This window comes from Myxocyprinus asiaticus, chromosome 12, assembly GCF_019703515.2.
Source record: "Myxocyprinus asiaticus isolate MX2 ecotype Aquarium Trade chromosome 12, UBuf_Myxa_2, whole genome shotgun sequence".
NCBI lineage: Eukaryota > Metazoa > Chordata > Actinopteri > Cypriniformes > Catostomidae > Myxocyprinus > Myxocyprinus asiaticus.
In genome coordinates, this window is record NC_059355.1 from 41,701,560 (window position 1) to 41,718,117 (window position 16,558).

Genomic DNA, 16,558 nt, shown 5'->3' on the forward strand with positions numbered 1-16,558 from the left:
TCATAATAGAGATAAATGGAGTTCCACTGGAAGATTTACTCTCTTATTGATGTTGTAGGTGACTGACAGCTGCTGTTCATTCAAGTCTTCTTCCCCGACCTCCATCTGCTCCAAGATTCTCTCTAACACCTCCACCTTCCTCCGATTCTTAGGAGCATCTGAGGGGAAAAAAACGTAGATATAATTGGAGGACAGATTTGTTTTGTTTAAGTGAAATAAAGGGAACAGATTTTCTATGAATTGCAACCAGTGTTGGGGAAGGTACTGCAAAATGAACTAGTTTGCCAAGCATTTAAGCAATATCTTTTGAATTATGATTGCAAAATTAGATGATTTACTTAAAACAAGTTTATTATTTAAAACTAAAAATAAGAGTATTATTTATCTGGCACAAAAACTATTAGGATCTAAATTATGGAGACAGCATAAATATACACAATGCATAAATATTTATTTTATTTATATTTATTAATGAATATTATAAATATATTGATTTTGGTTAACAATTCATTTAATGTTTCTTTAATGTATATATTTAATAAAATAATTATGAATAAATATGATTAATATTTGTTCATACATATTGTACTAATTTTTATAAAATAACACATACAGTAATATACACTAAATACTAAAGTTAGTATAGTTTTTATATATATTTTACATTTTTATTATTTTAAAGGGATAGTTCGACGAAACATTAATATTTATTTTATTATTATTCATTATTTATTCACCCTTGTGTTGTTCCAAACCTCAAAATTTTTCCTCATGCTCCACAGAAGAAAGTCAAGTCATGCTATAAATATATAGACAAAAAAAAAAAAAAAAAAAACCTAACTCAATCAAAAACAGTGATAAGCATCAGTATGACTACTTTTTTCAGTACAAAAATAGATGTAAAATGCCTGAATGGATTCTAAGAAAACTACAGAATAATACATTTATTTATTTATTTATTTTTATTTTTTTTATTTTTTTTATTGATTCATTTAAATCAACCATCCAAAAAAAAAAAAAGAAAGAAAAAAAATCATCTGGAAGACTGTTTGTGCAATAAAGTAACAATTTCACACTGCACTGCTACTTTAGTGAAAAGTTACACTACATTACACTGAGTTTCTCCCAAAAAGTGCTTGCAGCTGTAGACGCTAAATTATTAATAAATACAGCATAAATCTATATTAAGCTAAGATTTTACTGTGGACGTGTTGAGCAGTTTTCTGTCGCAGATCGTCCACAGTTTCCTCTGCGTCTGCCCACTCCAACACCAGCCTCCTACCATAAAGATGGGTACTGTGGCACAGCGCTTCAAAGGCTTTCTGTGAGAGACAGGGAGAGACGGTACAAATTAAGAGCTCTATAGCTTGTGTTGGCATTATAACTGGCATACACTGATCGATATATTATAATAAACTACTGATATATTGGGTATACTGGAAACGACTAATTACAATTGGTCATTTATGTTAAAGATAAGATAAAGAGACAGATGCACCTACTTTGGCATCCTGTTTAGTGAGGAAGTCAATCAAGCCAAAACCACGGTGGGCTCCACCAATCACTTTCTTTGACAGGCGAGCTGTCTTCAGCTCTCCAAACATTCTGAAAACAAGAAAACCTTAATAAAACACCTGCATTTTAAATCACAGCTCATACTTAAGGGTACATTGTTACGATAATCAGACATCTTGAGGTATATCGATTAGGAACACTATTGAAAATCTTTGATTCTCCTTAATCACCTGATCTATAAAAACATCTTTCATGCTTTAAATCAGTGGTTCCCAACCTTTTTTCCAAGGGACCCCTATTTTAACATTCAAAATCCCGAACAACCCCCCTCTCCAGCGAAGAGACAATTTTTTTTTTTGTATTACTACAAACGTTTTTCCAAAGGAAAAACTCCCTGGGTTTACGATAATTAAGATAATTATGATAATTAAATAATAATAAATCCACATAAATAATAATAAATAATGAATAAATACATAAAACCAAATAAATCCTCGTTTTCTTTTTACCACGTTTTCTCTTCTCCCTGACGCTTTGCCATAATCACTCATCTGGTTTGGTTATAACCTGTTGTTTTGATCGTTGCTCAGTACTGTACAAGTAAAACAGCAAGTTTTTTGCAAAAAAAAAACTCCGTCCTTACCATTATCGCGAGATGCACACCTTAAAAAACAGCCTATGTTAGATATACTGTGTGTCTTGTCTTTTCAAATATCTCATAAACAATAAAATATGATTAAAATACTCTAAATGGCCCTATTTGATTGTGCTTTATTACAAAAATAATTTAAAAATTACTTTTTCACACATTCCACTTTTTTCTTCTTGTAACCCACAAAATAGAGAGAGCTACGCGACCACCGTGAAGCTCTGGCGACCCCTAGTGGGGGTTGCGACCCCCAGGTTTGGAAGCACTGCTTTAAATGATATGCTTTTAACATTATATGCTCATAAACATTATCCAAATGTTTACACTTATAAAAGTTTAACCTTTACAAAAAATGTATAAAGTATGTGGAATATTTGTATTAATAATTCATTCGTCACACCGTGGGAACACTTAAAATGAACTAGTGTAGGTTTAAAAGGTGATTAATAATAGTGAGAAACTAAAACAAAATGCAGACCAGTTAGAAGACATTGTATATGATATTCACATGAAACCACAAATATTCTTTAAATATAAAAACAAGTATCACCAGAAGAGTTCTCTCAGTTCATTCACTGTGGCTTGGAAGGGGACGTTTCGCGCCAGGATCTTAGACATCTTCTGTTTCCTTGAGTCACACCTGACCTGTGATAGCCACAGCAGAATAAGCTACTGAAGGGTATGTAGTAAAACCATTAATGTTTGTCAATGGCACCAAGAGTCAAACAAATCCATTGAAAGTGAAGAATGTATGAAAGAAGCACAATGGCAGCTGTATAAAAAACAATAGCTGATATAATAGCCGATAACAAATAAAATGGATTAAATAAATCAATACGTGTTTTTTTTTTTTTTTGTTTGTTTTTTTTTTTACACTTTAAGGGATAGTTCACCCAAAAATTCTCTCATCATTTACTCACCCTCATGTCATCCCAGATGTGTATGACATTGTTTCTTCTGCAGAACACAAAAGATTTTTAGAGGAATATTTCAGTTGTAGGTGCATGCAATGCAAGTGAATGGTGACCAACATTTTTGAAGCTCCAAAAGGCTGCATAAAAGTACCCTATATGACTCCATGTCTTCTAAAGCAATAATAAAAAAGAAAAAAAGAAAAGAAAACAGTGTTATATTTTGGTCTGTTCTCACCCAATACCTATTGGATAGCTTCAAAAGACATGGATTAAACCACTGAGATTATAGGGTTTACTTTTATGCTGCCTTTGTGCTTTTTGGAGCTTCAAAATTTTGGATACCATTCACTTGCTTTGTTTGGTCCTACAGAGCTGAAATATTCATCTAAAAATCTTCATTTGCAATGGAAGAGTGGCAGATGGTCATTTACCTGCAGCTGTCTCATGGCTTTCTGTGCTGCCTCTGGTGTTTTATACTGCACAAAGCCATAACCCACTGACAGCAATTTACCTGAGACAGAGAAAGAGAGAGAGATCAAGATTAGTTAATGACAAAAAGAGAGAAAGACGATAAATGTGAAAGACAGAAAAGGAAATAGAAAACGGTTTTATTACTTCAAAATCAAAGTATTTATATTATATATACACTGTATACAGTGTGTGTGTATATATATATATATATATATATATATATATATATATATATATATATATATATATATATATATATATATTCCAAGTAAATCAACAATAGTTAATGTATCCTGAAAGGACATTCATTGAAATACAAAAGTAAACAGTAAATAAATGCACAATACAATATTTTTATAAATGAAAGGTGCAGTATGTAAGATTCAGAAACACTTGTTATTAATGACACCTGTGGCCGTTAAGTGAACTGCAGCCAGCTACCTGTTGCTCGTGCTCATGCACACACTCCATAGGGATGCGAGCAAGCGAGCGTCAGCCAAAACAATGACGAAACGTACAAAGAGACTGAACGTGATTCACCAGCATCATTATGACAGATGAGGTAGCATAATTAAAATTACACAGTTATGATTGTTTTAAAACAAACTTTGAGACTGTATATTATATTTGAATCTCCAGTGCTGGAACAGGCTAAAACAAAGTGTGGATATAGGTCTGACTATGCAAGACTGTAGTTTGAAGTAATCACTTTTCTTTGCATGATACATTGACTGCATTTATCCGATAGCCTATGTCAGCGTTAGCTAGCTAGCCAGCTTTATCAATAGCTGTTAGCTAAATTTGGTGGATGATGACAGTAGCTGTTTATAAAACAGACTGTACATTATAAATATGTTGACAATTCAGTATTGATGTGATTCCATTACAACTGACATTTTGATATATCGATGCGCTATTGTTTTATAATAATAAATTGTATATATTTTCTGCATAACAAAGTTACATTACACTAATGAATTGGTCTTTTTTGCATTATCTTGAACATTGTCTAGCACTCATTTCATGTGTTATTGTAGTTTACCTTGCTGAATAATTACAGATGAACATTGTGTCAGTTACTGTGAATCAGCATACCTGACTTTTAGTATAAAGCGAAGATCGTTGAAATTATTTGAAAGTTACGAAGAAGGTAGCTTGCAATTCGTCAGCGTTAGCAGGTAAGATCAAGTTAGCTAAAATTACACAGATCAATCCTTATGGCACTATATTTCACATGCTTTGCAGTTATGTAAGCTTACCTGTTCAATAAGAAGAATGCCAATTCAGGGTCGGTTTTGATCCCCTAAACTGAATGAAGGTCCCTACAGGAATCAAATGCCCTGCCGATGTACACTCTAGTTTTTTTTTGTTTGTTTTTTTTGGCTTACTCGGAGTTTGTGTAGGAGTCAGTGTTGTGCTGGGAGCCGGACGTTTGCTGGATTCCATCTCTAAGATAACGTTACCTAGTGTTGCAGTTTGTTGTTGCTGTTGAATAGCGGAAGAGAAACTATTACTGAGGCAAGGTTCTCGGGAGCGCGCATAAACGTCACATCCTTTGGATTTTCCCGGCAAAAGCGACCTGCTCCCTTCACATGAAAATCAGTCTAAAGGCTTTAATAGGCAACCTAGGAAGTCCGGGAAGGGCTAATTTTTTAAGTTGCGTTACAAGCCATTCAAACATTGGCAAAAAAAAAAAAAAGGCAAATATTACATGAAAAATGTTACATATTGCACCTTTAACATTGAACTAGATTAATAAATGTTGTAAAAAAAAATTGTTGTTCATTGTTCATGATACCTAATACGCCAACTAACGTTAACGAATTGAGCAATTATGTCAAGTGTTACCAAGAACTTTCTTGCTTTGTCCACCTTTCACCTTAGGCCTATGAACTCTGTCCTCACCTCTCGTAATGTTTCCTCTGAGGTGTTAAATTTGAGGTTCTTAATGAAGAGGGTCGAGTCAGGCAAAATCTCCTCCTCCTCCTCATCATCTTCTTCTTCTTCCTCCTCCTCTACCTTTTTCACTACATCTGTTTTCTCGGCTGATTTGTCCTTCTTTTCAGACTCTGAGAAGAGTAAGATGTACAAGATAGTATGAATGTATAGATAGGATGACAAAATCTACAGAAAATGCAGCACTGAGGCAGTTTCGATTTGAATTTCAGGAAGGAAATGCAAGTGCTTGAAAGGCAGCCAAGAAAGACCAATCATAATGCAAAATGCAAATATGACACTGACATCACTGATTCTGAATTGCTAACATGCCATCACAGGGCAATGGGAAAACTGCAAAAATGTGAAAGAGGCAATAGAAAGCAAAAAAAAAAAAAAAAAAAGAGAGAGAGAAGGCAAAAGAAAGAGTACAAGAATGCATAGGAAAACAAAAAGATAGCACAAAAGTGTCAAAGACAGCAAAAGAAAGGGCAAAGTGCGAATGAAAGAGCAAACGAGAGTGCAAAAGGACAAAAGCATGAAACAAAAAAGAGTGAAAGAAAAAAGAAAGAGTGAAAGAAAAAGAAAAAGAAAGAAAGAGCAAAAAAACTAAGAAAAAAGAAAGAGTGAAAGAAGGAAAGAGTGAAAGAAAGAGCAAAAGAAAGAAAGAGGAAAAAAGATTTACCTGGTTTAGTTGTCCTGGGTGTTGTAAACACTGCTACAGAAGCCCACTCCAGATACAAGGGAACATGCTGGAACTAGAGAGAGAGCGAGAGAACATGGAATAAACTCATAACAGTGTTTGTCACCTGTTCAAGCTTAGCAACGGAACTGAAGGCACAAAATCATCTCTTACATAACTCAATAACTCAAGTACAGTGAAAAAAATAGCTCAGGCCTGTACATTACAAATACACCTCCACTCACCTTTGTGTATGCCAGTTTCATGAAGGCCGTTTGGCTTCAGGTGGGCTCCAGGAACTCTACTTTAGCAATGAGGCCAGAGGGGGGCAGCAGAACTCTTCCCAGAGATCCATGAGGTGAGGACAGCCTCCAGCTCCCCGGCCTGTACTCCTGAGGGCAAGTTCTTCACTAATATCACAGAGTTACTCCACTGGCCTGCTGCCTACATACAAACACATGCACACAAAACTATGATTTATGCATATACAAAGAGAGAATTGGTTCGGACAACGTGGTTTGCAATCGTGGTTTTGACACTCTTTGAAATCAACCTACATATGTTTTACTTCTAGTTGTCTCTGCATATTAAGTAGGAGGAAGTATTTTTAAGATTGAAAAATTATACACTTCACCTTTAATCATGTGGGTCAACAACACACATTTTACCTGAATGAGTCCAGAGACACTCCGTTGTCAAGGAGAAACTGTCTGGTCTCCTGTACTATCTGCATCTCCCCTAGAGCCTCCGACTCCTGCAGACACAAACACAAAACCAGTCTCATAGTCACCAGAAAATTCTCAGAGAAACAAGACACAGTCGTCTGAGTTTTAAAAACTCACATGATCCAAGACTTGGCTCTTGGTTGAGTTGTATTTTTGAGCGATGGCATCGGCCACAGCACTCATGCCCAAAAACAGTGTGTTCCATTTATGAGAGCTGTGCATCAAACACAAAAACAGTGAACACAGTAGGGAAGTCAAGTGAACCAGTACTTCAAAATCTACTAAAATATATATGTTTTTTATTTTAAAGACACAAGTGTTTAAGCAATATCATTAGTACTGAGTAGAGACTCAATTCAGTAACCAAGGGCAGCCTGACTGACCATAATAATGTAGTTTTGTCTGTGCAAATGCATTTTTTTGGTCAAAATACTTAAATACAAAACAACTTGGTGGGGTATTAATGTAAACAAAGTCGGTTTGTCTCAAAGAAATATAAACAGGAGAGTCAAAAGAATATAATATGTTTCATAACAGATTGGCGCATTAGTTATTGCAGCCTAAGTATAGCCTAACAGACCTGTCCTGTCTATTTTGTCATTAATATTAATTAAAACAAAAATAGACAAAAGAAAAAAATACACTCTCTGTTCTTAGTTTATTTATTTGTTCTTCATTACTTATTGTTTACTTGTGCCATTATTCACTTAAATGGCAAATACTACATACTGTACCACTGTTTTAATTTAATTACTGTGGTTAATATACAGTTGTGCTCAAAAGTTTGCATACCCTCTAAGAATTGGCAATATATGTATCATTTTTCAAGAAAACATGAGTGAGCAGGCAAAACACATTTCTTTTATTTCTTATGGGATTCATATTCAACTGTAGGTTATAACAGAATGGCACAATCATAAAACAAAACATGGCAACAAAGAAAAAAATGAAATGACCCCTGTTCAAAAGTCTGCATACCCTTAGTTCTTAATACTGTGTATTGCCCCCTATAGCATCAATGACAGCGTGCAGTCTTTTGTAATATTTGTCTGAGGCCCAAAATTCTTGCAGGTGGTATAGCTGCCCATTCGTCTTGGCAAAATGCCAAGTCTTTGGTCGTCTTGCATGAACCGCACATTTGAGATCTCCCCAGAGTGGCTCGATGATATTAAGGTCAGGAGACTGTGATGGCCACTCCAGAACCTTCACCTTTTTCTGCTGTAACCACTGGAGGGTCAACATGGCCTTGTGCTTAGGGTCATTGTCATGCTGGAAAGTCCAAGAGCGTCCCATGCGCAGCTTTGTGCAGAAGAATGCAAATAGTCTGCCAGTATTTTCTGATAACATGCTGCATTCATCTTGCCGTCAATTTTCACAAGATTCCCCGTGCCTTTAGAGCTCACACACCCCCAAAACATCAGTGAGCCACCACCATGCTTCACAGTGGGAATGGTATTCTTTTCACTATAGGCATTGTTGACCCCTCTCCAAACATAGCGCTTATGGTTGTGACCATAAAGCTCTATTTTGGTCTCGTCACTCTAAATTACAGTGTGCCAGAAGCTGTGAGGCGTGTCAAGGTGTTGTCGGGCATATTGTAACCGGGCTTTTTTGTGGCATTGGTGCAGTAAAGGCTTCTTTCTGGCAACTCGACCATGCAGCTCATTTTTGTTCAAGTATCGTTCTATTGTGCTCCTTGAAACAACGACACCGTCTTTTTCCAGAGCAGCCTGTATTTCTCCTGAGGTTACCTGTGGGTTTTTCTTTATATCCCAAACAATTCTTCTGGCAGTTGTGGCTGAAATCTTTCTTGGTCTACCTGAACTTGGCTTGGTATCATGAGATCCCCAAATTTTCCACTTCTTAATAAGTGATTGAACAGTACTGACTGGCATTTTCAAGGCTTTGGATATATTTTTATATCCTTTTCCATCTTTATAAAGTTCCATTACCTTGTTACGCAGGTCTTTTGACAGTTCTTTTCTGCTCCCCATGGCTCAGTATCTAGCCTGCTCAGTGCATCCACGTGAGAGCTAACAATCTCATTGACTATTTATACACAGACACTAATTGCAATTTAAAAAGCCACAGGTGTGGGAAATTAACCTTTAATTGCCATTTAAACCTGTGTGTGTCACCTTGTGTGTCTGTAACAAGGCCAAACATTCAAGGGTATGTAAACTTTGATCAGGGCCATTTGGGTGATTTCTGTTATCAATATGATTTAAAAAGGAGCCAAACAACTATGTGATGATAAATGGCTTCATTTGATCACTATCCTTAAATAAAATATTTTTTTTTTTTTTTTTGCATGATCAGTCATATTTTCAAATTCAATGCCAAAATTTCACAATTTCTGCCAGGGTATGCAAACTTTTGAGCACATTTGTATATATATTATTTAACTTTATTTTTAAATAAATGTTCTAGGTTTTAAAAAGTTATGCTCAATCAACAGCATGTGTGGCATTATGTTGATTAGCACAAAACAAATAAAATACAAAATAAACATTTGTTTATTAAATAGAATTGTCCCTCCTTTTCTTTAAAAAAAAAAAAAGTAAGACACTTACAATGGAAGTAAATGTGGCCAATTCATGAACTTTAAAATACTCGTTTCAAAAGTATACCAAAAAAAAAATGAATAAAAAAAAAAAAACATTATATATGTTGATATGATTTTAGTGTGATAAAATCGCTTACTAACATTATCTGTGTAAAGTTATATCCAACATTAGACTTTGTTGCCAAGATGACATTAAGCCACAAACCCCAAAACCTTGAAACGACCGTATTAACGATGATTTAAAAAACTTAACAGCTCAAATAATACACAAAATGTAACTAAAGAATTTATTTAAGAGCTTCTATAAAGTTATAAGCTTCACATTTCTGCCTTTAAAGCCGCCTTTTCACTGTATCGACAAAAGACAGATGATAGACCGGAAGTCATTCATTTCCAATGGAGAGGCGCACGGGGGCTGCATGAGGTTCCGGCTGTCTCTGGATGCGACATTTTCGGATCCTGTTTGAGCCTCCGCTGCGTTAAAATATTTCAACTTGTGCGACTGAGATATTTCAACTAGACTGTATGCGACTGCCCGACCGGAAGTGATGTATTCATGCAAAACTATCAGTGCGAAGTGAGAAATATAAGTAGATTGTGTCCTAAACTTTTTTCAAAATTATATTCATTCATCTGCTCCAAAAAAAATAAAATAAAAATAAATAAATAAATAAAATAAAAACACACACACACACACACACACACAGTGATGTCATTCTGAGGTAAACCTTTGGTAGCTTCCAAAATCCATTTCGAGCAAAGTGACAATTCATCACGACTGCCACTAGGGGGAGAAATACGATAGTCGTATGCGAATGAAGGAGACAGTGAAAAGGTGGCTTAAACCCTCCAAAAATGTGCCCCATTCACTTCCATTGTAAGTGCCTCACTGTAACCTCGATTTTTGTATTTTGTTTTAAGAAAAGGAGGGACGAGTCAAAATGATTTTTTGTGGTAATCAACGTTATGGAGCAAATGCTGTCGACTTAGCTTAACTTGTATTCAACCAGGAATATTCCTTTAAAGTTCAATAGCATATTGTTTTTGCTGTGGTGTCGAAATTTGTATAGAGAATCATGAAATTTTACTGGTATTGGTTCACTACTGAAATTTTGGTATCGTGACAACACTAGAACACAGCTAAATTTTACAGTAAAGCATTTCAGCTTAGTGTTTATCAAACACTGACCTGCCGCTGGCTGCTTTGTCTTTGGCATCTTTCTGTCGCTTATACTTGGAGCTGCCTGGAGCGTTGGGCCCCTGATTGGGTTTCTCCTTCCTTAGTCTTGAGGCCATGATGTGCAGTATCTGCCCCTGGAGAGTCCAAACATTTATAAACAAGCCAATAAAACACAGACAGAAATAAGGTGAAATGAATGAATCTGAACCTGGAATCCATGGCTATCCAGTTGAGCCAAAGCTAAGACTGCATTCTCTGGTATAATTTATGTCAGAAAGGCAAGGCCCTTTGGTATCTTAGTCAAACTGTCAATGGGAAAATTGACCTCTGAAAGTGGACCTAATGGAGAGAAAAAAAAAAAGAAAAAAAAAGAGACAAATGCATCATAAAAATGAATCACTAGCATCTGTGATACATGAATTACCACCAGTAACCATTTAATCATTGATTGCTCATCATTAATCATTTAAAATCATCCCTAAGTTTGTAAAAACAAGCAACTGTCATACAGTAATGCAATTAAAATGGACATCTATAGGACAAGGCATTCTGGAGGGTTTAAAAGAAGAAAACTGAAGCTTGTAATTTTGTTTAAACAGTTATAATAAAGGTGATGTAACCGATTTGTTTATGGAAAAATATGCAAAATGTTTTCCTACTCCCTTAAAGATATGAATGAAATAAGTATCCTGGGATTTCTCACCGGTCTCTGTGACAGCTGTAGACTTTGTAAACAGAAAACAAAAATGTGTCTGCGGACACTGAAGTTTTTCACCTGTCAATCATTTTGTTTGTTTTTATAATGTTTTATCTGAAGCAGATCATTGAGGCTATGATTCATAATGTTTGTCAGTTGAGGGCGCTATTGTGCCACTGTTGCATTTGACAGCCACAGGAAGAAACATTGCTGCTCTTTTGCTCAGTTTTGGTCTCAAAATTATCTTTGGCGGGGCGGGATTTTGGAATGAGGGGGCATGGCGAACTCAATGGGTCAGTCACGTGAAAGCTTCAGAACACTAAAATCGCTTACAGCACCTTTAATTTAAGTACAGAAATGGTTATTTAATGGTGTTATTTGAGCAATATACAGTGCATTCAGAAAGTATTCAGACCCCTTCATTTTTTTCACATTTTGTTATGTTGCAGCCTTATGTTAATTACATTTTTCACATCAATCAACACTCCATATCCCATAATGGCAAAGCAAAAACCAGATTTTTGATAGCTTTGCTAATTTATTAAAAAGAAAAAACTGAAATATCACATTGACATTTAATTCAGACCCTTAACTCAGTACTTAGTTGAAGCACCTTTGGCAGCGATTACAGCCTCAAGTCTTTTTGGGTATGATGCAACAAGCTTTGCACACCTGGATTTGGGGATTTTCTGCCATTCTTCTCTGAAGTTACGCTCAAGCTCTATCAGGTTGGATGGGGACCGTCTGTGGACAGCCATTTTCAGGTCTCTCCAGAGATGTTCAATTGGGTTCAAGTCCGGGTTCTGGCTGGGCCACTCAAGGACATTCACAAAGTTGTCCCTAAGCCACTCTTGCATTGTCTTGGCTGTGTGCTTAGGGTCGTTGTTCTGTTGGAAGATGAACCTTCAGCCCAGTCTGAGGTCCTGAGCACTCTGGACCAAGTTTTCATTAAGGATATCTCTATATTTTGCTGCATTCAGATTTCCATCAACCCTGACCAGTCCCCCAGTCCCTGGCACTTAAAAACACCCCCACAGCATGAAGCTACCACCACCATGCTTCACCGTTGGGATGGTATTGCGCAGGTGATGAGCGGTGCCTGGTTTCCTCCAGACATAACGCTTGGAATGTAGGCCAAACAGTTCAATCTTTGGTTCATCAGACCAGAGAATCTCGTTTCTCACTGTCTGAGAATCCTTTAGGTGCTTTTTTGCAAATACCAAGCAGGCTTTCATGTGTCTTGCACTGAGGAGATGCTTCCATCTGACCTCTCTGCCATAAAGCCCTGATCAGTGAAGTGTTGCAGTGATGATTGTTTTGCTGCAAGTTTCTCCCATTTCCACACATGATCTCTGGAGCTCAACTAGAGTGACCATTGGGTTCTTGGTCACATCTCTTACCAAGGCCCTTCTCCCCCGATTGCTCAGTTTGGCTGGGCGGCCAGCTCTAGGAAGAGTCCTGGTTGTTGCAAACGTCTCCCATTTAAGAACTGTGTGCTCTTGGGAACCTTCAATGCAGCCAAAAATGTTTTTGTAGCCTTCCCCAGATCTGTGCATCGACACAATCCTGTCTCTGAGCTCTTCAGGCAGTTCCTTTGACCTCATGGCTTGGTTTTTGCTCTGATATGCATTTTCAGCTGAAAGACCTTTTATAGACAGGTGTGTGCCTTTCCAAATCATGTCCAATCAATTGAATTTGCAACAGGTGGACTCCAGTCAAAGTGTAGAAACATCTCAAAGATGATCCAGAGAAATGGGATGCACTTGAGCTAAATTCCAAGTGTCATAGCAAAGGGTCTGAATACTTATGTCAATGTGATATTTCAGTTTTTTCTTTTAAATAAATTTGCAAAGTTATCAAAAATCAGTTTTTTCTTTGTTATTATGGGGTATGGAGTGTAGACTGATGTGATTTTTTTTAAAGCATTTTAGCATAAGGCTGCAACATAAAATGCGAAAAAATAAGAGGTCTTACTATTTTTCTGAAAGCACTGTAGTTGTCAAAATCTTCCTTTTAGTGGTGGGAGTATTTTCAGTGCAGATGAACTTCTGGTGAATGTTGAAATTCCTGTGGGTGGAGTTTGCATCATGTGAACAATACTTTGCGAATAGTTATTCATGCCATGTTAATGTATCTTTGCAAGTATTATGTGAAAGTTTCTGTGTTTAACGACTTTTCACAATCATGACAGGAGGTGAAATATTGGATATTTTGCACAAACAAGGTCAGTAAGCAATTTTAATCACACTAGTCTAACATTAAAGGAATTGTTTACCTAAAAATGAAAGATCTCTCATCATTTAATCACCTTCATGTCATTCCAGATGTGTATGACTTACTTTCTTCTGCTGAATACAAACAAAGATTTTTAGAAAAATATCTCAGCTCTGTCGGTCCATTCAATGCAACTGAATTTTGACCAGAATTTGAAGCTCCAATTAGCATATCAAGGCAGCATAAAAGTAATCCCTACTACTCCAGTGGTTAAATCCATGTCTTCTGAAATGATATTACAAGAGTGGGTGAGAAACAGATCAATATTTAAGTCTTTTTTTACTATAAATGTTCCTCCTTGCCCAGTAGGTGGTGATATGCACAAATAATGCAAATCATCAAAAACTAAAGAAGAAGAATGTGGAAGTGAAAGTGGATATTTATAGGACAAAAAGGACTTAAATATTGATCTATTTCTCACCCACACCTATTATACCGCTTCTGAAGGTATGAATTTAACCACTGGAGTCGTTTGGATTACTTATAAGCTGCCTTTATGTGCTTTATGGAGCTTCAAAGTTTTGGTCACCATTCACTTGCTCAGTATGGACCTACAGAGCTGAGATATTCTTCTAAAATTATTCGTTTGTGTTCTGCAGAATAAAGAAAGTCATACACATCTAGAAGACATGAGGGTGAGTAAATGATGAGAATTGTTATTTTTGAGTGAACTATCCCTTTAACACTTATAATGTTTATGTTGCATGGCTTTGCTTTCAAAACAGCATGCATTTTAATGCTCATGCTAAAGTGTACCATGTAATAAGCATGAGCTTGAGTCACTTGATTTACCATGTTTGATGAAGAGCTCTTTTAGATCTTCCTCAGTGCATGTGTATGGCAGGTTCCTGATGAACAGTCTTCCTGATTACGCAACATCCTCTTCTTCCTTATTGTCCCTCAGCTCACTGATAAAAAATGTTGCCTTATTGCTTCCATTCAAATATCTTTCTTATTTGAAGTTGTTAGTTCTAAACACTTCAATATAGCATTCCCCTGTGGGTTTACACAGATAATGCTCATTGTGAACATAGAACAAGACAATTTTTGCAGCCCTTAACTTCTAATGTGTCACTCTCAAACAATGTGTGAGTTTCTGAGACATCTGAGGTCATTTAAAAAAAAAAAAAAAAAAAAATGCGTGAGATTTATAGGGGTCCAAACAGGTTCATTTGCATTACAGAATAAATCTGGCCAAAATGCCAAGTTTTGCTTACCCATTTAGTCTTTGTTTAGTCGTAGGGCTCTATCGACTTCTGCCTCTGAGCGCAGGTCCACATACAAGTAACCTTGTTACAGAAAATTCAACATCACTCAAATTGCACCAGAGGGCATCCTCAAAATACCAACAGACTATGAACAACAGATGTTCTTACCTGAGTTGCGGCCATCACTGCTTTACCCCAAATCTAATGAAAACTGGTTTCAAAGGCATCATAAATTCTCGCACTTGTTTCTGCAGTAAAGTGATTAATCAGGTAGACAGAAAATAAATTAGACAGGTATACAAAACCAAAGAAAAATGTATTGTTGTTCCTGTCCAAAAAAAAAACAACAACAAAAATTTACGTTTAGATGTCTTATTTGCATCATTTAACAGCTAGGCATACCTATTTGTGTTTATAAAGAATACAAGCATTTCTCCCACTGAAATCTGTTAATTGTGGAAGCAATAGTTGTGACACAAATTATAGAACCAATTGCTCACGTTATAGTACTTCATGAAATGTATATTAAAGGAAATTATCTAGTAACAGCTATGTTGCAACACACCTGTTCACCTAGCTACTGTGTGCATTACTGCACAGGACCCATAGCAAAACTTTGTTATAATTTACAAGTCAGGGACTATATCTTGCAGAGGAAGTATTGCACTTAAAGGGTTAGTTCACCCAAAAATGAAAATGCTCTCATCATTAACTCACCCTCATGCCATCCCAGATGTGCATGACTTTTTTTTCTGCTTAACACAAACAAAGATTTTTAGAAAAATATTTCAGCTCTGTTGGTCCTCACAATGCAAGTGAATAGCGACCAGAACTTTGAAGCTCAAAAAAGCACATATAGGCAGCTTAAAAGTAATCCATACAACTCCAATGGTTAAATACATGTCTTGAGAAGCAAAACTATAGGTGTGTGTGAGAAACAGATCAATATTTAAGTCAATCTTTACTATAAATCTCCTCCCTGCCCAGAAGGTGGCGATATGCACAAAGAATGCAAATCGCCAAAAACAAATTAAAATGTGAAAGTGAAAGTGGAGATTTATAGTAAAAAAGGATATAAATATTGATCTGTTTCTCACCCACACCTATCATATAGCTTCTGAAGACATGGATTTATCTACTGTAGTCATATGGATTACTTTTATGCTGCCTATATGTGCTTTTGGGGCTTAAAAATGTTGGAATCCATTCACTTGCATTGTTTGGACCTACAGAGCTGAAATATTCTTCAAAACATCTTTGTGTTCACAGAAGAAAGAAATTCATACACATCTGTGATGGCATGAGGGTGAGTATGTGATAAGATAATTTTCATTTTTGGGTGAAATATTCCTTTAAAGAATGTGCATAATGAAATAAGGTTTTCATTTAAAATTTGTGGCTTTACTACTTTTAAGTAATAATATCAGTTTAAGAGCAATAAGGAAATTGAGGGCATACTATATTGTGAATACAGTCACTGTCTCAGGGTGTGGTGGCAGGATGCACAATGGAGTGGCTCTCAACATATTTTTGCTGTGATCACATTTACTATATAGTACTACTTCTTGTATGTTATTGCTTAATTGAAAACTAGCCAACAAATTCTATAATCCTCAAAAGAAATAACCTAGCTACAAGCAGACCTCTTACCTCTTGAACGTTGAATGGAGCGCCTCGTTGTTTGACTGTAAACTCTGTGCTAGGTTCAATCTATAATAGAGAACAGAGTACAGAACAGAACA

At 36.2% G+C, this 16,558-nt stretch overlaps 1 pseudogene; it reads right to left on the reverse strand.

The window, feature by feature from the left end:
- The window catches only part of LOC127448803 (probable RNA-binding protein 19), a 20,925-nt pseudogene continuing 4,367 nt past the window's right edge, over window positions 1-16,558 (reverse strand).